The 23,114-nt window shown below is 43.2% G+C and overlaps 1 protein-coding gene across 2 annotated transcripts in view; it reads left to right on the top strand.

The window, feature by feature from the left end:
• The first annotated feature begins 213 nt into the window (after positions 1 to 213).
• Tmem108 (transmembrane protein 108) overlaps positions 214 to 23,114 on the top strand; it is a 365,991-nt gene continuing 343,090 nt past the window's right edge. Inside the window, exons 1-2 of one of the 2 annotated variants that reach the window (XM_029553905.1) lie at positions 214 to 310; positions 8,910 to 9,033. The gene's annotated coding sequence lies outside the window, so the exon portion shown is untranslated. Of the gene's footprint in view, positions 311 to 342; positions 614 to 8,909; positions 9,034 to 23,114 lie in introns of those variants that run through there. The other variant, XM_008848780.3, reaches the window with a different exon arrangement.

Raw genomic sequence — 23,114 nt, forward strand, 5'->3', positions numbered from 1 at the left:
TCCTTTGTGCCCACCTTGCACCCACTCAGCTCGGTAGCAACCGAACCCCCAGGGACATCGGATCCAGGCGCTAGCCGAGGGCAATTTGGTGATTGGCTTGCGCGGCCATGTGACCGGCGCTGGGTCTTCCTCGCGACTGGATTGGCTCTCACGGACGCTGACGGCCGGGCTTGGGCGGGCCAGAGCGGGGTCGGAGGGGCGTGCGCGGGGGGCCGGAGGGGCGAAGGCGCGAGAGCGCGAGTGCGCGTGCGTGAGCGGCGGGGCTTTCTCCGGAGCCGTCGGAGGGAGCCGGAGCGCTTCTCCTCCGGAGGTGAGCGCAGCGCCGGGCAGTCCCTCCTCTCCCGGGTCCCGGGGAGCCGGGTGGGCAGGGCTGGGCGCGGCGGGGGATGCTTCGGGATTCGCCGGTGCCAGCAGCCCCGCTTTGGGAAGGATGCAGCCCCAGCGCCATCTCCTGCCTCGGTGCCTCGGTTTCCCCTTTCCCACCCTCTGACGCGTCTCCGCATCCTCGCCTCCGCCGCGGTGGCTGTGCCCGGGGAGGCTTGCCCACCTGGCCTCCTCGCCTCCGCCTTTGTTTCCCGCCCCGGAGGGATGCTGGCACCGGTCTCCTCCCCAGGTAAAGGGTGCGGGTGGCGGCGCGGGGGCGCCACGGGCGCTGGACCTGGGCTGGAAAGAAGCTGGCTTTCATGGAGCGGGACCTGTCACATGGGTGAAGAAGGAAAAAAATGTAGTGTCACTTTGGCCGAGCCCTTTTGGGACTCGAACTAATCCGGCGGCTGCGAGCGAAGCGGAATTCCTAGCGCATCTGATGAGCCTTCTGCCTCAGTGCGGGCGCGGACATCGTGGGGGGACCAAAGCCCGGGGCTGCCCAGGAAGGCTGCCCTGCCTGCCGGCTGGACCTGCGCGCCAACCCTCACCCCAGACTTACCAAAATCCAAACAGAGAGAGTCAAGAGATACGTTTAAGAGGCTTCAACAACGTGTATATATGTACATACAAATAATATATGCAATATGTATAGGCAGTCGGACACTGGTAGAGTTAGTCTGAGAGGCTACAGAAAAGATCACAGAGACAGCGTAACTGATTGACTAGGAAATGGTGAGGGAATTGCCTGCAGTGAACTGCAGACCAGACCATCGCACTGAAAGGCTTCTTCAAAAAGATATAAGGGGAGGAGGGTGTGTGTGAAATGCCTAGGGCTGCCCAAGCCGGTACTTACTTTCAGCATAATAATGGGATGTAGGGAGAGGGGAGGCAGGAGCTAAAATAAACCCGTTCAGACCTCTCTGATTCTTTGAAAAGTGTGTGTTTGAAAAAAATCATTTGGCAGCCAAAAGAGATGGGTGGAGGGAGGAAAGGGTGAGGGTATCTCCTTTAAATTCTACTTTAAAAGGGGGAGGCTATGTCCAGGAGCTTAAGGGGTGCTTAAAAGGCAGGGTCTCCAAGGCATTTCCCCAGACCTGCAGTATCAAGGGCATTTTATGGTGAAATACGAAAGGTCCACTGAGTTGCCCAGTAGTTAATTTGATGTACCTGGTGATATAAAAATGGTTCAGTGTACTGCTATGGAGATTTTACTGTATCCCTGAGTTTCTGTGTAACTCATTCAGAACTTACTGTGGTACTAGAATCTCCACCTGACTTTACAGAGACGTTCTAACACTGCTGGCACACTCTCTTAGTACTTTTCTCTCCCACACAAAGTTATGCTTCTTTAGGAAACAGTCTGATGCTCAGACAGGAAAACACCACACCCTCTGTGAGTGAAATGTCTTGCTGAAAATTCAATTTATCAGCAAGTTAAATATTTTTTTTAATTTATGAATTACTATTTACGTTTGCTAGAAGAATCCAACTCTAGCAAGTTAACTTTTGATGGGTTCCTGAGACAAAAGTTGAAAGAACAAAAGCTGCTGTGAAGCTCCTTGGAATGCCACAGATGACCCCAGTAAAGTGAAATAAAGTTTCTCATCTGATAAGCTGGAAACAGAGCAAATAATAGGGAAAACTTAAAAACAGTAAGCTGGTATGCAGTGGGAGGGGGGAGAGGGAATGTTGAGGATGAGGGAGGAGGAAAGGTTTGAGAAAAGCATGCACTTTTATTTTTAGAGAAAAAAAAATGACATTTTTGTATGTAAGCTGCATGGAAGGCATGTGCTGATTGTTTAATGGGTGGAAGGGAGAAGGGGGTTTCAAAAAGGTTGACAGACTGGTTAGGTTATGCAAGGGCCAAAAGAAAGATTGGCAGGCATGGTTCAACTTGAGGGAAACGGTGTACCTTTCTGACCTGTAGGACAAGGGCTTTATCCTCTTGATTCAATAAAATGCTTCTTCAAAGACAATCACAAAATCTTTTCTTTTCTCTCGCTTCTCTCTCCTGGGTCAGGGACAAGAAGGATGAAGAGCTAAGGAGAGAGATTAGACTCAGACCCGCATGCCTAAGCACTGGAACCCTTTGAGGAGGATCTGTGTCACACTGTGTAAATCTAAGAGCCTTCACCTTGGCCAGTGTCTGGGTGCCTTGCTTAGGGTGCACGCTGTAAGATAAAGCTGGCTTACAGTGCCACAGGTGGGGTACTGGGTGAGATCATCTGATGGGAGAGAAGAGAGCCTCGGATTGATGAATTCAGCCAGGCTCTGCTGCTTGCTTGAAGGAGGTATTTCCAGGCAGAGATGCCTCATTATTAGCTAGCCTGGCTGGTCTTCACATGGCTTCCGGAGGACCTGAAGCTCACATGATGGAGGCCCCTGTGGGGAGGTTATGGATCTCAAGCTGTGTCAGTCATACCTGTAATGAACTGTAGAAAAACGCCTCAGGAGGACACAAGTCTAGGCTGCCTGTCTTTGCAGTCCTTGGCTCCTATCACCTACAGGTTTCCTCAAAACAAGCTGTACCCTCCCTACCAGTAGATGGCACTGTTGCCTCTGGGAATTCCTGGAAGGGGGGTGGTCACTGTGGCGCTGTCAGCAGCAGTGTGGAGAGGTGCACATTCAGAAAGCTGTGTGAGCTCCTAGTTAAATAGAATCTACAAAAACCATAGTTCTGAGAGCTTAAGTATCTACAGAATGAAAGAATAATCTGTATGGCAGGCAGTGAGGATTGTGTGTGTGTGTATTCTGTGTGTTCTGAGGAGAGAAGCCAGAAGGTAAATTGATAAGGACCATAGTATAAGCTTTAAAAGTACCTGACATATTGCTAGTTAATTAAACATAATGTTGAGGTCATGATTTGGTCTATATTCCCAAGACTTCATTTCTAATTATTTGCATATAAAACTAATCTCCACACATGGATTGTGACTATGGGAGTCTGCACGTGGTTTTTAAACCCAGTCTACAGTCAGTAATGTTCTGAAGACAGTGGTAAGAGAATTTGTGAAAATAATGCTAAATCACTAGACTTCAAGATTGCTCACAAAAGATAGGTCAAAGTCATTTTCTTCTAAAACTTGAAATTTTCTAACAAGTGTTTTCAGATTTTTTTTTTTTTTTAGCTAATGATAATCACCCCAAAATTGAACTTTTTAAAAACCTTTTCAGCCAAGGTTCATTCATGCATCCTTCAGAACATAACTTTTTCTTCTTTGACTGTTACCAAGCTTATAAGAGGGCATTGCAGACGTGAAATTTGAGGGAGGTGGGTGTTTTGGCTAGTAATGGAGAAGTCACAGTATAGGGGGAGGGTCTTAGTTCTGATCCTGCCCAAGCTGTAAGACATTGCCTCTAGGAGTTGTCACCCTGTCACCTGTCATTTTGTGCGGTTGTTAGGCCTTCTTTGGAGTTTATTCCTGTCTTTCCAAGTTAACTGATAAATCATAAAATCCCACTGGTGCAAGACAGTAGTCGTCACAGTAGTTCATTGGTGGTGTCTAATTTTGTGACCACAGGTAAGTCTCTGTCTTTCTGGCTGTCATTTTTCTTATGTTTACTGGGTTTGATGAGTGAACATGTCTTAAAATTGTTTCCAAGTAGCTAGGTGATTTTCATAAGGTATTCTGAAGCTTCCAGAAAACTTTCATTTAGAAAATATTTCATACTGTGAAACCAGAACAAGAAAAAAAAATCATACTAATTTTTTCCCCAGAGAAACAGTGGTGCATCCTCATTAGGTCCTACAGTTTAGAAGTGGAAGAAACCCTAGAGATGGTCTAAATGAACTTCATTTTTAGACAGGAGTTTCAACTTAAGCAGGGTGACTTTCCAAGCTAATGGAGCTGAATAGTGGCAGAGAACTCAGAGGACGGGGACCCCGGCTTGGGACTCACTGCAGTTTTTCTTCTCTGACACCTCTTCCTTTTACCCACACCCAGGATGCAGAAAGTGCTGTGACCACAGGGCAGGGCCAGGAAGGTTCTCCGAAGAATTCCTTGATGTGGGGTTACGTCCCAGCATGAATTGCTTTGGGTTAGGCAGTAAAGACCAGCCTTTTCTTTTTAGCTCTTTTCCTTTCTTCACTGACTGGCCCTGAGCAGGATTCTTTACTGCGCATCTTTGGGGATTTTTAAGCTTTTCTGCAGAACTGTTTCCTATAACAAAAGAAAAAAAAAATCCAACTCATTATTGTAGAATAGTCTTTGAAATACTCAATGAAATATTCTTAAATTGCGTCCATGGACTCCCCAGTTCTGTGTGAATCTGAGAGTAGTCTATGTAATTTGTCTCTTCTGTAAGTTCATATATTTTGTCTTTCATACATTGTGTGTGTGTGTGTGTGTGTGTGTGTGTGTGTGTGTGTGTGTATGCAGACAGGGCTGGGCCACAGTGTATGGGTGCATGTGGAGGCCAGAGCTAGATGTTTTGGGTGTCTTCCTTAATCACTGTCTCCTTCATTTTCTGAGACAGCCTCACTGAACCTGGAGATTGATGATTTGGGTATACTGACTGGGCAGCAGGCTCCAGGAATCCTCCCTCCTCTGCCCTCCCAGTGGTGGGATTAGAGACATTTGCCAGCATGCCTGGATTTATTTAATGTGGGTGCTTGGGATTTGAGCACAGGTCCTCATGCATGTGTGGCAAGCACTTGCTGACTGAATCGTCCTCCTGGCTCTCTTTGACACATCATTCCGAGAAGAAGGTCATTAAGACTTTAACAGAATACCAAATGGATCCATGACACAAAACTGTCTAGAATAGGTTCTAGAAAATTGACAAAGGGAAATATTTATTCCGTTCGCTTGCACAAAGACCAGAAAGCAGTCTTAGATGTCATTCCTCAGGAGCCATCTATCTTGTTTTTCTAAACAGAATTTCTCAGTGGCTTGTAGTTCTAGGATTGTTCTAGGCTAGCTGGCCAGCTGGGCCCAGGATACGCCTATTTCTGCCTCCCCAGTACTGAGATTACAAGTGTCTACTACCATGCTCAGATGTGGTATATGGATTCTGGGGATTGAACTCAGGCCCTTGTGTTTGCAAGCCAGGCATTTAATGCCTGACCCATCTTCCCAGCTCCAAAGGAAGATTGTTTTGGTTGATGAACTAATATCAGAGGAGAACATCCTTTTGAGTAGAATATAAAAATAAGCCTTTGGAAGTTTAGGAATAGTTTACCTTTATGAAAACTGCTTACCAAATGATGATAGTAAGAATGGCAGTTTGCCCATCTTAATAATGGATAAGTAAGTATTGATTTTCATTTATCATTCCTTTCTCAGTAAAGCACCCTCCTAATTTTTCCAAAACTACTTTCAAGACCATGTTGCTACATACTAAAAGACTCCCATCTCCCATTGTCCAATTTGATTTCCATATATTCAGTGTCTTTCTGATTTGTGACATGAAAACTGTTTAAGTTATAGCCTATATTAATTATAGGTAATTTCATGGTGACATTTTCTTACTTGTATATATTGGGGTTTGATCACATTTGCCACCCACTATCCTCTCTTGTTCCCCTGCCATCCCTCTGAGCTCCTTCCTCTTTCTTTTTATAAATTTTAATTTTTATTTTATGTGTATGAGTGTTTTGTTTGCATATAGGTAAGTGTACCTATGTCATGCAGTGCTCATGGAGGTCAGAAGAGAGCATCAGATCCCTTGGAACTAGAGTTACGGACAGTTGTTAGCCACTGTATGGGTGCTGGGAACTGAACCCAGGTCCTCTGCAAGAGCAGCCAGTGCTCTTAACTGCTGAGCCATCTCTCCAGTCCCCTTCTTCTTTCTAAGTAGTCATTAACTTCTGCTGTCATGTCTTTTTAATGTATGTATACCAGTGAGTTTAAGTAGTGTTACTTAAAGAAGCATAGGAAACTTACCAGTGGCTACACTACTGAAGAAAGTCTCCCTTCCTCTCCCAGCAACCATTGATTGCCTATAGATCTTCAGGGAAGGATGGGGCCTTTGTGAGCCCTCACCCCTAGCAATTATTAACTGCTTATAAATCCTTAGGGAGGGGACCTCATGGGCCCCTCCCTCATCCATGACAGAAATGACATGAAATTTTCACTCCTCCTTTTATTTGTGAGATGCTATAGCTATTATAAGGTGTATCTACTATAATTTGTATTATAAGCTCCTAGGAGTCATCATGATCTTAGAGATGCAAAATAATTTACGTGGTAAAAATTTAAAAACCTCATCAGCCATCTTTTTGTCCCCAAGGTGTACCACAGAAGTCACGGCTCTTTTTTTGGCTAATTGTTTTATTTCTCTTAACTATTTGCAATTTCAGGTTCTCTCTTTCTAATTGTCCTCAAAAGGAGTGACTCTGAGTGTGTATGTATTGGAAATGAAAATTCTTGGTTTTGCCATAAGGTGCACGGACGTTATTTTGTTTTTCATTCCCATTTTGGACACAAGAACAGTAACTCTCATGGAGAATCACTGCATTGTAAAGAATATTGCCTAGAGAAATCTCTTGAATTGTGTGCAGTGACGCCTTTCTTGCTCTTGGTACTTCCCTGGCCCATGCCACCTTCAGGTATCTTTTTGGTTATAAGGCAGAGTAATCTTTCTTTGTTCTTGCTTAGTAGAAGAATAAATATCTTTTCTTTGTTAGGAGTTTACTGAACAAAATCATCTGATAGATCAAAGTCAAATTTCTGCATTCCGACAGTCAAATTTCTATTACTAAGTTATCATGAAATTTGACAGGAAAGGAGACATCTGTCACTTCCCTGAATCTGTTTCCTCGCCTGAAATAAGGAAAGGGAGCAGCGTCCATCTAAATTCTGTTGTTTTCCAAAACCTCGTGACTCCGTGAAATTGTATTTGTACCCAGACTAAATAGGTCCTTAAAATACTGGCTAGTTCGGAACCCATTTAAAATCAGTCAAAGTTGGAGCCTGCATAAGATTTCTTTATACCTGAACATTGCTTTGTGTACAAACTTTATACATTTATTCTCTAATCTCATATCTTTCTTCTAATTAAAAGGAAGTTGGAGGACACTACCACCGGTGTCCTCTGAGCTTGTTAGAAATGTAGCATGTCAGACTTCACTTACGACCTTCAAGCTCAGTCCACAGTTTACCAAGAAGCTTACATGATGCATGTTCCCAAGAGAGTCTGAGAAGCCTGTTTTACTTCTTCCTTTCATCTGGGTCTTGTATGGTGTTTTATTGACAAGGAAGTTGAGGTCCAGAGTTGTTAAGCAACTAGGTCAAAGGTCAAAGTTGTTGTGATACTGTTTTACCCAGAACTTCATAATACTTTCCTCTTAAGTTAGGCTGGGGTTAGCCTTATACAATAGATCACTGGCTGCTCAGCCCATGAAATTAAAATGTGATTGTATGACTGACTTTTAGCCAGCCAATAGAAGGTGAGTGGAAGTATAAAAATGTTATGTACTTCTCTTTAAAAAAAATTATTGAATTTTTGTGCTTTTCATACAATATATTTTGATGGTATTTAGATCCCTTCCCCTCTATGCACTGCCCTTTGTTGCCTCCTCCCAATTTAATGTGCTCTATTATGTATGGAATAAAGCCTACAGAGTCTAATTTGTGTCCCCAGATGTCCTTCAGTGTGGGTCCACCCACTGAGGCCTGCTTAACCTACCAAGAGTCACATCCTTGATAAAGACTGACTTGTTTCCTCCCAGTTCCTCAAGCGGGGTTGGGGTTTCTTATCCACTTTTCCATGTCTGTTCTTAAATTTTGAGCTTGCATGGGACTTGTGCATGCTGTCACCATTGCTGTGAGTTCATATGAGTAACTGCCCGCTGCCTGGAAAACTCTGCTTCCTTGTGCTCATCCACCTCCAACCTGTGTGCCCCCTCTTCTGCAGTGATCCCTGAGCCTTGGGAGGCAGAAGTTTGGTATAAGTGTCCTGTTCAGGGATAAGCACTCTGCAGTCTCCTATTCTCTTCACATTGGCCTGTTGTAAGTTTCTGTATTAATCACCATATGGTGTATAGGGAAGCTTCTTTGGTGAGAGTTGAGAGATGCATTAATCTATAGGCATGATAATAAATCATTAAGAGTCAGTTTAATACTATAACCGTTCAGTAGAAAACTGGTATTGGGCTCTCCCCTATGCCCTGTGACCTCTCTAACCTCAGGTTTCTAGACCTGATGTGTGCCACGTCTTTGGAGCGGGGGTTGAGCACATACTATCCATACACAGGTGTACACACACAATGCCTGTACAAGTTCCTTCATGCTATTTTCTATTCCTAGCTGGTTGGAATGGAGAGAAAACATTAGAGGTTTTATTTTAAAGATGTCAGACTTTCATCAGCCTGGGTACCTTGATTACTGAGTACATCAAACCTGTCTCGTTTGACTTTCCACCTGTCTAGTATGTACACAGGTACCAGAGCTGAGCTTATATTGATCTAGAACCATTCTAGAAGTTGGAGCCTGTGTGTTAAATATGTGGTCCATTTTAACAGAGACATTTGAACAATGGCTTGAGACATGAAGTTGTAGGCAGTTTGGCCTAATGCATTTGTTCACCCTTGTCTTTGCCAGTTGGTGATCGATTGGCTGTGGTCCAGCATGCAGAAGTGAGTGTGCGGTGAAAAGCGGCAGAGCTGAGCTGATGGGTCATGAGGATGTAAGAGCGTTCGAAGGCTTCTACACCCTCTCCTCCAGGGTAAGGCAAAGGCATTCCCTGCTGTTGTTCTGCTGGTTTTAATGAGTCTTAGAGGCTCTTGAATCATCAGCCTCTTCGAGTGAGTGCATTGGGATGCTCTGACTATGAGAGGCTTCCAAAGCATTTCGGGATTCAAATCACAGACACAGCGCAAATCAACAAGAACAATGAAATGATAACCAAGGTGATAGATGAGTTCTGTGTGTGGAAATACCTCAGCACTGGACTGCTGAGTGCATTTGTATGGGGTGTGATTTATATGAGCAGGCTTTTTTGAGCTTCCAGAGGAGGAATGGGGGATGGATGCATTCTTTTGAAGCCATATCATATTGGTAACTTAGCTGGCTCAAATGTCTCTTCTCACCACCACCCCTCCTCCATGAATCAACTTTGCCTACCTTTCCTTCACTGATTGCTCTGTCAATGAAGGAAATAGCTTGTCAGAGTTGAAGTCCCTGGTTCGGTGTGCCATTGCATTTTAAAGCACCTGGCTCCACATTTTTCCATCTGGTACCTCTGGAAGCCATGTTCTCAACCATTCTTCATCTGTTTGCAGCTGCAGGTACAGTGTATGTGGGCACGGGGAACATGGCGACCAAAGTTGGCTTAGAGTTTTCATTTGCTTCACAAGTTGTCAAGACCAGCAGGAGAAATGCATTGTTGAGCCCTTCTCAGTCCTAGTGGAGGTACAGGAAAAAGGGAGGAAAGGAAAGGACACCACTCTGTTCTAAAATATTCCTTAAAGAAGAAACTTTGGCAATACTAATGTAAGCAGACCTATGGATGGCTAAAGAGACACTGGAGATTATTTTAAAAGTACTCAGGTTTAACCTGGCGGGAGGGTTGTGTTTGGCAGCTTGGTTCTAAGGCCTTACTACGCAGAGGGCACGAGGCCGCTGTACTTCTGTGCCTCCGTGATGAGTACACTCTACTGAAAAAAATAGACAATTAAGGACTTCACATCACTGGAGATTCCTATAACTGTGTATCATTGCTGCTCTGGAGATGAGCAAATCATGGAGAAGCAGTTGAGAGGCATGCCAGCCGTGGAGAGTCCAGGCGAGAAACCACACAGACCTGGGCGCAGGGCCTGGATGTCGCTTGTCAGCGAAGCTAGTTCCTGCTACATTTTTCTTGTTAGGAGTTTTGCTTAGTGTGTAGCTCCCCTCCTTGTACCTGCAGCTCCCATGTAGCCTCTATTTGAAAAAGTAGCTAAGATGTGTATATAGGATGTTAGAAATAGCACTCCACTGACTTGTTTCTGTGTAAATATTGTACAAGGAGCAAATTATGGAAAGAACCATTCTTTAACCATTGATGAGGGGCCGAAGAAGGTGATGTGAGGGAGACCAGTGTACCAGGCAGTATGGACATTTTCAATGAGGCAGTGCTTGTATTGGGTGTTGCTATGAACTGTAGGATGTATAGCATGCCCTTGCCCTTCACCTTTGCCCCCTAACTGTGTCAGTAGCTCTCCCCAAGCAATTATGACTATCAGACCTCTCAGTGCTGCCCAAGGTTTCCTGGCAGACAAAGCCAGTGTGGCTGGAGGAACGCGGTGCTTTCATCTTGCTCTGCATTTCTTTGGTGCTGTATTTTAATTTATTTAAATCCTTTTTTTTCCCCATTTCCTTACCTATAAAATACGCATGCCTTAGAAACTTAGCACATGGAAATGAGCATTGTGGTTCGCTGTGGCTCCTCAGGGTTTCCACAGATGCTAAGTCATAACTGTCTTCCCAGAGAATCACCCCTGATCCTTGTGGTGGCCGAAAAGGGAATAGCAGGGAGTGGAGGAACAGTGGAAGTCCTAAGAAGGGTGAAGGGTTAGTGTGGGAAACTGGGTGGTCCTGGATTCTGGATTTATTTCAGTAGCATCAGGATTACCTGGTGACTTGTTACTTCCTGTTGAGAGTTTCTAAGTTAATTAATTAATCTAGATGAAGAACATCTCTAGTGGATACTTAAATTGGAGAATTATTCTGTCTAGTGGCATCTTCCATTGTGTGTGTGTCTCTGTGTTTGTGATAGGTTAGGCATAGAGAAATCTTTTCCAGTTTCTTAAAATAGATGTAAGATTTTCTCATGCTAACACCTCTTGGGTCATTTTCCCAACAAGATCTAAGCTTTGTCTGCATAGCAGACACTAGCCTTATGTAACTTCTTTCTTTAAAGTAGTTAGAATTATGATTCAGTTCTTTATTTGTCCTAGCCACATTTCAAGTGCCCAGTAGCCACAAGTGGTCCACAAGTCTTAGTGGAGGTATACACCAGGCCCATTACTGGAGAACATTGTACTGGACAGTGCTGCTTCAGTTCACAAGGACCCTCATGTGTTAGAAAGTCACATTTGTAGTGATCGTGTGCTCCTGTCATAACAAGGTCTCACTTCATTTAAAACAGAGTTCCTTTAGAACATGTCCATCCCCGGGAGACGTTCTGTGGGGGTGTCTTGCTGAACTTTTTACCTTGCTGCAGCATCTGCCTGCTATAGAAGAGGCTGTGATTCTGTCTCTGACATAATCAAATGCAGTGTCTCTAAAATATTTGCCCTTTAATTCAGGGCTGCTGAGCTGTCTCTTTCCTTGTGTTCTCTCTGTCCTGACCTTCGGTGGTGAGGCCTGTTTGTGCAGGATGTCTTTTTGATACTGCTCAGAACTCTGCAAAGAGTCTGAAAGAGGTGACAGGAGTATTTTCACCTCTCTACTTCTAAGCCCCAACTTGGCTCAGAAAAGTGTTTCATAAGAGGGTATTAATTCATAAGCCTAACCTCTGAGGAGTTACCCCCTGGAGAATGAGTCTCTACAGCAAATTTTCCAACAGATCTTTTATAGCACGGAATCAGTAATTAAGCCCTTTAGCAACACAGAAGGCTTCTCTGTTGATATTATCTATTAATATTACCAATATTAGTTGCTCTGAAACTATCATTAGGACAAATGAAAAGATAGGGAAATAAAGACAGACTTTTTAAAGGATGTAATTTAAAGCTAACTGAGTTGAGGTTGTTTTGCATGGTAGAGGGAATTAGAATAATTTTATGTACCATTAATATATTGGCTTGAAGAGGATGGAAAGAGGCAGCTGGGGGCTGGAACTGAGCCTCAGACAGCCTTAACTCAGCCTTCACTGACTCACTTCTGGGGGCTGGGGATGTACTGCTTGTTCTTTTCCTCCCTTGCTCTGTTTGTTTTGTTTTGTTTTTTTTTTCCTTAGGAAATTTTCTTTTTTAGTACTTTTAGGTAGAAGCAAAATTGAGAAGAAAATACAAAGATTTTCTGTATTCCTTCCATTCCTGCGTGTGTAGCTGTCCCAGGCATCATCCCCCACCAGAATGGCACATCTGTTACAATGATGAACTTGCCACATTGGCATCATAATTACCCCATGACAATGGTTTACATTAGTGTTCACACTTGACCTTGTACAGCCTTTGGGTTTGGACTGTGTATGATGACATGTATTCACCAAGATAACATTGCCAATAGTATTTTTGCTGCCCTAAAAGTCCTCTGAGTCCTACTTTATACATGTCTCCTTTCCTTCTCTCCACCCCTCAAATGCCTAGGAACAAACCATTGGTCTTTTTATTTTCAGTTTTTCTTTTCGTTTAGTTGGAATTATAGTACATAGCCTTTTTAAAATGACTTCTTTCATTTAGTAATACACATTAAAGCCCCCCCCATCTTTTCATAATTTGGTTATTCATTTCTTTTTCCTACTGAATAGTATTCCATCATCTGGATACCAGAGTTTGTTGTTTATGCATTTACCTAGTGAAGGGCATTTTGGTTGCTTTCAAACTTGGTCCATTGTGAATAAAGGTACTCTAAACATCCATGTGCAGGTTTCTGGATAGATATGTATTTTCATGTCCTTTGAGTAAATGCCAAGGATTATGACTGCTGGATTGTATTGTAAGAATACATTTTGTTTTACAAGAAACTGCCAGACTGTCTTGTAAAATGGTCATGCCATTTTCTATCCCCATCACCAATGGATGAGAGTTCCTGTGTGCCACATCCCCACCAGCATTTGGTGTTGTCAGGGTTCTAATACATAACACAGTGACATCTCATCATGGTTTTATTTTGGATTTCCTGGAAGACATGGGATATGGAACATCCTCCACATCTATATTTGCCAAGTATGTGTCTTTTGGGAGGAGGTGTCAAAGTTTTTCTGGCCAGGTTTCACAATCAGGTTGTGTGTTTTCTTCTTGAGCTGTAGGGGTTCTCTTCGTATTTTAAGTTTTACCGTATGTGTCTTTTGCAGACACTTCCCCACCGTCTGTTACCTTCTTGTTCTCTCTATGTTGACTTCAGACAGCAGATGTTTTAATTTTAATAAAGTTCTGCTTATTAATTATCTTATGGATTTTGCATTTAGTATATCTAAAAAGTTATTGTCCTACTTAATATTATCGAGGTTTTCCCCTACCTCCTGTATGTTTCTTACTGTTCTGTGTTTTGCATTTGAGTTAATGTTTATGAAGGTTATAAGGTGTGTGTCTAGATTCATTTATTCATTTGTGTGTAAACGTCCGATTGTGTTGGTACCATTTGTTCAAAGGGTTTTTATTGCTCTAGAAAGGATTTTCAGCACAAATGTTGGAAATGACTCTTGTTTCTGATCGTGATAGCAAGCTGCTCATTAACTGCAGCATTTTTATGTATCTTCTTCAGTTTCTTTCCTTCTCCACTCTTGTCTGCCCTGAATGTTGGGGAGAACCTAGTTTTCTCAAGGGAGGAAGGGTGCTTATTAGCATTTTGACAGAATGAGTCATTATTGCTTTGTTCTTTCCTGTCTATTGTAGGGTGTTTAACATCCCTAGGTACTAAATACCCATACTACTATAACCAAGTAATTCTGCCAGCCAATTTCTAAATAGTCATTATTGAGAACAATGTTGCTAGAGAGATGAGTTTGATGTGTGCCTCTTAGGTAGGGAGGCCTATAGAGTTGGCTCCAAGGCAGAGGCCTCTTAGGATAAGATAGTCTGGCCAGACCTCATGGAGATAGGGCTTCAGTGAGGAACAGATCTGTGTATGAACCCACTGCAAAAGAAGAAGAGGAGGAGGATAGTTCTGTAGGAACTTGTTCATAGTTCTGTAGGAACCGTCATCCTTCCTGGTCAAAACCCTCCTGACAGCCAATCTTAGGGGTGCTGATGCTCTCCCTGGACCAAACAGCTATCGCCCTGGATAGCTTGCTTCAACAAGGATGACCGACTGCAACTTTCCAGGAAGCAGGAACTGGTGAGGTAGACTGATTGAACAGGAGGCCCTTCCCTAGTTTATGATTATGAGGTCTTCATTTCTAGGATTAATATAAACAGTATTTGGGGCCAGAGGTATACTAAAGAATTGGAAGATTATTCAGAAAGCCTACATGCTCAATATGTATTATGAAAAAAAAGCATGAATCCGTTCTTGTCTTTGATAAGTCTGGCTGTATCGCAATTTAGAATGGCAGAGAGATGTCTGATGTCTGGGTTGGATGACTGGGAATGGGGCCTGTTTACACACAGAAATCATTGAGGTGTTTTTTTGTTTTTTTCATTTGTCAGATGTGACTCCCTCAGCTAACCATGTGTCCCCCAGGAATAATAGCTAGGTAGCTGTCTAAATGTTGAAAGACATTTTGACATCTGTGACAAGTGTTACTCAACAGCTGGATGTGTAAGATTCCAGTTCTCATAAATGAAAATAACTTGGCTTACTCCTCTTAAAATAAATTGCATACAAGTGTTGTTATTTGGAGAATGACTGACTTACTGAAATGGACTTAATTTTTTTATATAGCGTGTTTTCTTCACTTCTCAACCCCTGACCATGGAGCATTTGTTTCCTTTGCACCAGTGACTGAGCAGCTTACAAGGGAATGCATTTTTATATCACAGAAGGCTCTGCTATTATTTATGTTTCTGTGTCATGGCAAAAAGGATGGTCCTAGCTCCATTTGGACCCACACAGCTGTGAGTGAAGTGAGCCAGGACAGTACAAACAGCTCATCATTCCATTGGATTCATTTAAGACTCTCAACACTTCTCAAGCAGCTGGATCATGGGGCACCACAGACAGAGAGTCAGTATTTTCTTAAAGGGACACATCTTTGGTTGAAAGAAAAGGAATTCAGCAGAGCTTCTCTCAGTGCTGGTTGGAGAGAGAATATCATTAGTTATTGAAGGATGACTGGGATCCAGTTCTCCCCCAGCTGCTGACTGCCAAGGTGAAAGAGTAGACATAAATCACTGCTCCAGTTTTTCTTCTGATTCTGGGAAGATCTCTGTCCCATTGATTGAGCTTAAAACAAAGCAAAGAGAAAATACATAGAATTGTGTCCAATGAATATGAACATATATTCATGTTTCTTCTGAATGGAAAGATATATGTAACTGTGTGTTGCCAGAAGTTTAAAATCTATTTAAATTTTAAGGACTCACTAATCTTGCGACATAAACTAAAGATAAAGTAGCTCAAATGTGTGTGTGTGTGCAATTTTTTTACGAAAATAAAACAAAATTACATGAGTTCTCATAGAATCAGGAGTTAATTTTCAGCCCCTGGAGCAGATTCTGTAGCAGGGGTAAACACATCTGCTCTCTCCAGGGTACAAAGAGATTCTGAGAGATGACAGAGTACTCAGGCTCCTGAGTCCTTGAATCCACTCCTGCCACCATTCCTGTGAAGCTCCCAGGGAAGAATACCTCAGGGGATAAGGATTGTGGGTGCAGATGCTTCTTCAAGCCTTTAGGACTGAAACCCCCCAGTCTGGAGCTACCCTGCTCATCCCACAAGCCATAGGAAGGGTGGATAGAGTCTGCCCAGCTCTGTTCTTCATGAGTCCACCATTTAGTCTTGGACTTTGCTTTTCAAAAAGTGAAGCTTGGCTGCTATGATACCTGCAGAGGTGACCTATCCCCGTCAACACAACATCAGCGCACCCCTCAAGGGACCAGGAAGTTGCCAACAGGGATGAGTGTGCTTCCTCTAGCATGGACACTCCCTTTGCCATTGGAAAGAGCCTAATGGATCACTTCTGAAACATCCACTCATCAACATTAGAGCAGTATTTGCCGAATAGTCAGTGACAGTGTGCTATTTAGATGCCTCCCTCACTTAGAAAGTGATATTTTTTCTTCAGGAGACACAGATCCCATTGGGTGTAGCCCTAGATCTTCCTTTCCTTCTTTGGGAGTTTCCTCTCTTTTGGCTGCTTCTTCTCCTCCTGTTAACCTTACTCTCTTATTCAGTCTCACTCATTCTCAGTGAAAACTAGAAAAAATAAGAGAACACTGGTTCCACAGTTCGGTGGTGCCCAGGTGGCTGTGGACCAGTGTTTCCTGAGCAGGCATGAAGGCTTCCCGCAGGCACACTCCAGCTTTCCTTGCTGCTCTCATCATATCCATCTACGAACGCACTTGCCTCGGTCTTCTCTCTGTGTGGAATGCCTTATTTTTTTGTCAATGACCATTTATAGACATTTATAGACTTGGGTATAGTAACTCTACGGCTGTGATAAAACGGTGACCAAAACCGCCTCAAGGTAGGAAAGATTTATTTGACTTAGACATCACAGTTCAGCACTGAGGGAAGCCAGGCAGGAGCTGAAGCAGAGACCATAGATGAAGGATGCTTACTGGCTTGCTTCTCTGACCTGTGCTCAGCCTGCTTTCTCATATAACCTAGGACCACCTGCCCAGGGGTGGTAACTCCCCCATTGGGCTGGGCCCTCCCACATCACTCAATAATCAAGTAAATGCCTCACAGACATGCCAGCTGGCCGCTTCTATAGGGGAAATTTCCTAGTTGAAGTTCCCTCTTCCCAGGCGTGTCAATTTGACAACTGACGCTAGCTAGCAGAGTAACCAAGTACACCTGCAGGTACAGTGTAGCCTGTGTTTATCAGGTTTTAGAACGGTAACTTTAGGGAAAATATTTAATGTGTCTCAGCCTCAATCTTCTTACTTTTAGGACAGGAATTTCAGTACTTACAGGGTGCTTATAAGCATAGTAGTTGAGATCATCTCTTCCTCCGCGTGGCAGTATATGTGCTCGCGGATGAAGTTGATGAGTGTCGGATTCAAAATGGTTCACAACACAGGTCATGATGAGCTATTCTCTACCTTCTTGTGCTCACACTATATCTAACCACATCTTCCTCTGAGAGGACCCCAGCACCCTAACCCTGTCAGTAAGCTCTCATGCTTTCTTTGCTTTTTCCTATGATTTTGAAACTTATGCTCATAGACTCTCATGGTATCTTAGTAATCTGCCCACATTAGAAACTGACAGCAGTTTCACAGCCATCCTGTAAACTTGGGGCAAAATATTTCTTTTCACTCATGTAAGATGATTTATCCTGAAGAGTAAACATTATGATCACAGCTATTATTGCAAGGAATGTTTTCTGAGTGTTTAGGCTAAAAGCCTTGACTCCAGCAGCCCTGTAAAGTTAGGCTCAGCTACACACCTCCAATATGCAAATTAAAGAGACATTTAAATAATAATGGAAAGCAAAGAGACTTGTTCAGTGTTGCCACTGTCCACACAGAAGCACAACTCTCAAAGGGGATCTCAGAGGGGATAAGAGACAGTTCATTCTGGAATGAAATATGAGTGATCGTGGCTTAGGATATGCAGGTTGCTCCAAGTTCCACATTCCAACATGGAAGCAATCTCATGACGTTTTTATAGTAACAGAGCAAAGAAAGTCGTAAATCAAGGAACTTTTTCCAATACATTGGTAGAAACATTAATTAAGCAGTTACAGCAAAATGGGGACAGCTCAGCTATAGGCCTCAGATGCTGTCTGATGGCAGTCAGCCTTCTGGTTGGTGGAAGCTAGAGTTTTGTTAAGTTAATACGTTCCAAAAGATGTTTGTTAACCTTTTAGTCACAGGATGTTAGGTCAAACACAGAAGTGGGCAAGGAATGTTCATTTAGGGGACTAAAGATAGCCCAAGATAAATTATAATTAGGCTCTGGACCTGCAACATTCCAAACTCTTCACAATCATTGAAGTTGCCGTCAGTTGATTAGCCTTACAGATGGTTCGGTTTGAAGATACACATTACTTTCTGATAACTCATTCATACTACATTGGGAAGGGAACAGATGAAGAGAGATCCATCTTTAGGATAGGGACATGAGGTTTGGGTTTAAATAGAGGATAAGAGGTAGGTATAATTTAGCAACCCTGGTCCAGGTGTGGTCCTGCCCATCATTGATGCATCATTGTCCCAGCTCAGGTCTATGTTGCTAGGTGTTGGGATAAATTGTTAAATTGTTAATCTGTGAATGGCTGAGAGTACAGCCCCACCGTCCTGGATAATTGTCCTCATCTAAGTCTGAGAGTTATCTGTCCAGCAAGGTTTTGCTCTTCCTAGAATCCAAGGTGACCTAGAGAATAGGTTAAGGACAAGAATTTATCTCTACACCTTCAGCCAAAATACAGGCACAGAATGAAGGCAGAGGTGCCAGGCTTTGACCTCATTTTCATTACCTTGCAGGACCCAGTGAGGAGGCAGTGTGTTTTAGCAAAAGCAGCTTCAAAGTGCCTATTTCAGAACTACTTCTTTAAAACATTTTCCAAAGGCTCAAATATGAGGCTTTTTATTCGAGACACCGTTTAATAAAATGCGACATGACATTAACAGCGTTGCTTGGGTAAGTCCTTGGAGTTTATTTAAGCCAACTCTGCCTCCTATCGATTCTCAATTATAACGCATTTAGCATGAATACACCTTCCAGCATTCTGGAACAATGGCAGTGTGGTCCTGGCAGCTCTGCCCTTGTCTCCCTGCCCAGCTGACAGCACATCTGAGCTTCTTTTGTTCATTCTATTTAAAACATCAGCCTCATCCTCTGGCTCACATGAAGGAAGTCTTGTGTGAGGTCTATAAATTTCAGTTTTACAAAAGCTACTTACTTCCTCTGCCCCTTTGTTATTTCAGCTTTTCTCTGTTTTCCTTCTATTCTTAAATACCAAAGTAAGTTTTCATTTTTCTCTACTCCAGGCAATAATAATTTAAGTGCTTGTAATGTTTATCAAGATTAATCTTTTGTTTTTCATTATTGATATGGGCTGGAAATTTTGTATCCAAGATGGTTCTTACTGAATTAGCCATCTCTTCTTGTTCATGAGTTTATTAGTGAGAAGAGCTGTTTACCAGTGGCTCCCCTGCATTCTTTGGCTATTCATGTGTGTTGCTAATTGAACCCCTCTGGTTATTTTTTACACTCTGTGTATAGTGTGATATATGTAGGCATGTGTGTTCCCTATCTGGTAACCCTGGCAAGAGCCTGTGTTCTCATGAGCCCTACCTCTGACTGCAAGGCGTTCTTTCCAATGGCAGTGGGATAAGAGAGGGACCTAGGTCTTTCCATTGGTCTCGTATAAGTTGACTGGCTATCTGCAGGGGAGACAGTTTACTTCTCAGTGTAGTGTGTTCTCAGAGAGTGTGAGTTAGGCTCATAACCACAAAGTTTACCCCAGCACTCACTGGGCTGCTTGGATTTTCCCATCATACGTGTGAAGTACTGTTTTCATGAAAGTTGTTCTGGTCTCTTGTCTGGTTTGTGGATCCATTTTATTCCCTAGCCAGAAGCATTTATTTGAGGGGCAGGGACAAGACCCAATTCTCATGTATTCCCCCCACATACATTTTGTCCCTACAGAGTAAATATAATAGGTGATACCTACATGTTTTGACCTGAGTCCACCTAAGGCTTCATAGAATTCAAGAGGAATAAGTGCCCTTAACTCATGAGCATGTAGACCTGCAGGTGTTGGTTTACCACCAGGCTTTTGAACATTAGTTTGTGAATTTCATCTCTAGCCTCTCGCTTCCTACCTTCATCACCTCTGTGTCAGGCATTGTGTAAGGCCCAGGGGATCCAAAGTGGGCTAAGGCAGGGAGCTCACTATCAAATGGAGGGGCTAGAGACATCAGAGAAATAATTTAATCTGATGAGCGCTTTAAGTACTGACAGCTTCAGAAACCCATGTCAGGGAGCTGCCTTTCGGCCCAGGAAGATTTTTATGAGGATATGATGTTTATGATAAAGATTATTAGCCAGGAGAAGGAAATGACTTGTCAAAGGCTAATCAAAAGCTCGTGGGCAGATTACCACCCTGCCCTGTGATCATTCCTCTGAGTTTCCTGGGAATAACGTGAAAACACTCATGGTTAAAGTACTCTGGCCTTTTTGAATTTTACTTGGGTATTTGGACTAGCTACCCCATAAATAGCTTACATTTTGATCACTGTAGTGGGCTGTGGAGATGTTGCTATCTAAGCCCTACTGTGATGGAGGGACCTTGGAGGAAATTCAGTCTTGAGGGTAAGGCCCTCATAATTGCGATTAGTGCTCTTTCAGTCACAGGCCAGGGAGCTCTTTGTGCCATGTGAAAATATGGGATTAAGTAGGAGCCTGCAGCCTGGAAGAGAGCCCTCACCAGAACTTGACCATGACTGTTCCTTATTGTAGTTTCCGTTCTGTTGCTGTGATAAAACACTCTGACCAAAAACAAGTTAAAGGAGGAAAGGATTTATTTGGTTTACACTTCAGGTCACGGTCCATCCCCGGCAGGAACTCAAGCAGGAACTTGAAGCAGAAACCATGGTGGAATGCTGTTTTCAGGCTTGATCCCAGGCTTATGCTTATCCAGCTTTTTTTCTCATTTTTTAAAAAATTTATTTTCATTTTATGTGTGTGTTTGGTCTGCACCCATGCATACAATGCCCACGAAGCCCAGAAGAGGGTGTTGGATCCCCTAGAACTGGAGTTACAGACATGTGTGTGCTGGGAACTGAAGCTGGGTCCTCTGCAAGAGCAGTCAGTGCTCTTAGCCTCTGAGCCATGTCCAAGGCCCTTATCTAGCTTTCTTTCACAGTCGAGGACCACCTGCCGACAGGCGGTGCTGCCCATAGTGGCCTGGGTCCTCCTACATCAAGTAACAGTTAAGACAGTCTCCCATGTACTCAGGGGCCACTGTGCTCAGAGGCTATTCCTCCATTGAGACTCTCTTCTCAGGTGATTCTAGGCTGGGTCAAACTGACAGATAAGTTAACTAGGACACACCCCAATGGTGGACCTCAGGGTCCCGAACAGCAAGGCTCCCTGTCTAAGGTACTTTGTTGTAGTGTCCTGGACTGACAAGGACAAAAATGCTTCTGCTTTGCTGAGGAGAAGCACTGTGAGTGTTCTCCTTCCATGCTGCTCGTGAAGCACTTTCAGTGTCTTAGTCCCTCCCCTCCCACAGTAGTTCTGGATCCTCTTTATTAGTTCTTAGAAGACTGGCTGGTTTGTCCTTTATAAGCCTACTCTCACCCCACCCCAGTTTCCCATGTCAGTATGATTTTATTTTAATGCTTACACTACAGAATGATAGAAATTAGAGACTCGGGATTTACAGAAATTAAGAGTGAACAAAGATAAATGATTGGGAAGGAAGAACTTTAATACTTTCAAAATACTGAGCAAATCTCAGAGGCTCTCTGAAACAAGCCTGGAGGTTTGCCATCTGACAATATACAACAGGATGCTTTTGTCACTCTCCTGATTCTTCAGACTTCTTTTGTGTGGCTTTAGCTAGTTGGGCCACCTGGAAAAACTGAAGTCATGCCCTCTGCCTGTTCCTCACACATTGTGTGTGAGGTGGGGAAAGGGTAGACGTGATGAGGAAGGAGGGGGACATTAGAAGAGCTGGCTTAACCTGGAGCTGCAATGGCTGTCCTATTTTATACTTGCACAGAGAATAGCTTATCATCTTCTTGCAGAGAAACAAAACAGATACGGAAAATGTGATTTGCTCAAGATCACACACGATGATGTCTTCATCATTATTGTTAATACCATTAATCTGGCTAATGAACTTCTGAACTGTGTGAAATTATCTGCAAAAGTTTTACAGCCAAGGGCATTTTCTGGCTGGTTCCAGTCCTATAAGATTCTCAACAAGATTTCTGATCATACAAAAGGGTGTAATAATGGTGCGATCAGAAAATATTAAAGATTTTAAAAGTTTAAAATGGTGGAATTTTTTTACATGTCATGGAAATCCAACTGCTAAAGAAAAAAAAAAAGTAATAATGGAGAAAATATTAAAAATTTTAAAAGTTTAAAATGGTGGAATTTTTTTACATGTCATGGAAATCCAACTGCTAAAGAAAAAAAAAAAGAGCTGCTTTACAATATAGTAATTTAAAAACCACAAACCACACGGAGCTGGCTCAGCAGGTAAGAGCATTCATCACACAAGCATGAGAACCTGGAATCAAATCTCCATAACTGAGGTTAAAAAAAAAGCTGGGCCTGGGGCCTGGAGAGATGGCTCAGCGGTTAAGAGCACTGACTGCTCTTGCAGAGGACCCAGGTTCAATTCCCAGCACCCACATGACAGCTACAAACTGTCCTTAACTCCAGTTCCAGGGGAATTCGAAGCCCTCTTCTGACCTCCACAGCATTGCATGACACAGGTGCACTCACATACATGCAGGCAATACAACCATACACATAAATATAAAAATAGCTGGGCGTTGTGGTGCACGCCTTTAATCCCAGAACTTGGGAGGCAGAGGCAGGCAGATCTGTGTGAATTCGAGGCCAGCCTGGTCTACATAGAGAGTTCCAGGCCAGCTGGGGGTCCAGAAAGACCCTGTCTCAAAAAGATCTCCCCCAAAAAAGGAAGAAAGGAAGAAAGAAAACTACTATTAATTTACAAAATGTGTACCTGGTTAACCCCAGAACATAGGGAGAAAGTATTAGGATAACAAACATACTAAAACTGTGTAACAATATAAACAAATACACATCAAACAATTGCATCTAGCCAGCATCATGGCACACAACTTGATCCCAGCACTCAGAAGGCTATGGCAGGAGGATCAGGAGTTCCAGGCCAGTCAGGACTACACGGTGAATTTAAGGCCTGTCTAGGCTATGTAGTGAGTCCTTGTCAAGACAAGAGTAAGGAAAGTGGAGGCTAGAGAGATGGTTCAGTGGTTAAGAGCACTGGATGCTCTTGCAGAGGACCTGGGTTTGATTCCCAGCACCCACATGGAGGCTAACAAC

The sequence above is a fragment of the Nannospalax galili genome, unplaced genomic scaffold (assembly GCF_000622305.1).
Source record: "Nannospalax galili isolate Female #2095 unplaced genomic scaffold, S.galili_v1.0 scaffold584, whole genome shotgun sequence".
NCBI classification, from domain to species: Eukaryota; Metazoa; Chordata; class Mammalia; order Rodentia; family Spalacidae; genus Nannospalax; species Nannospalax galili.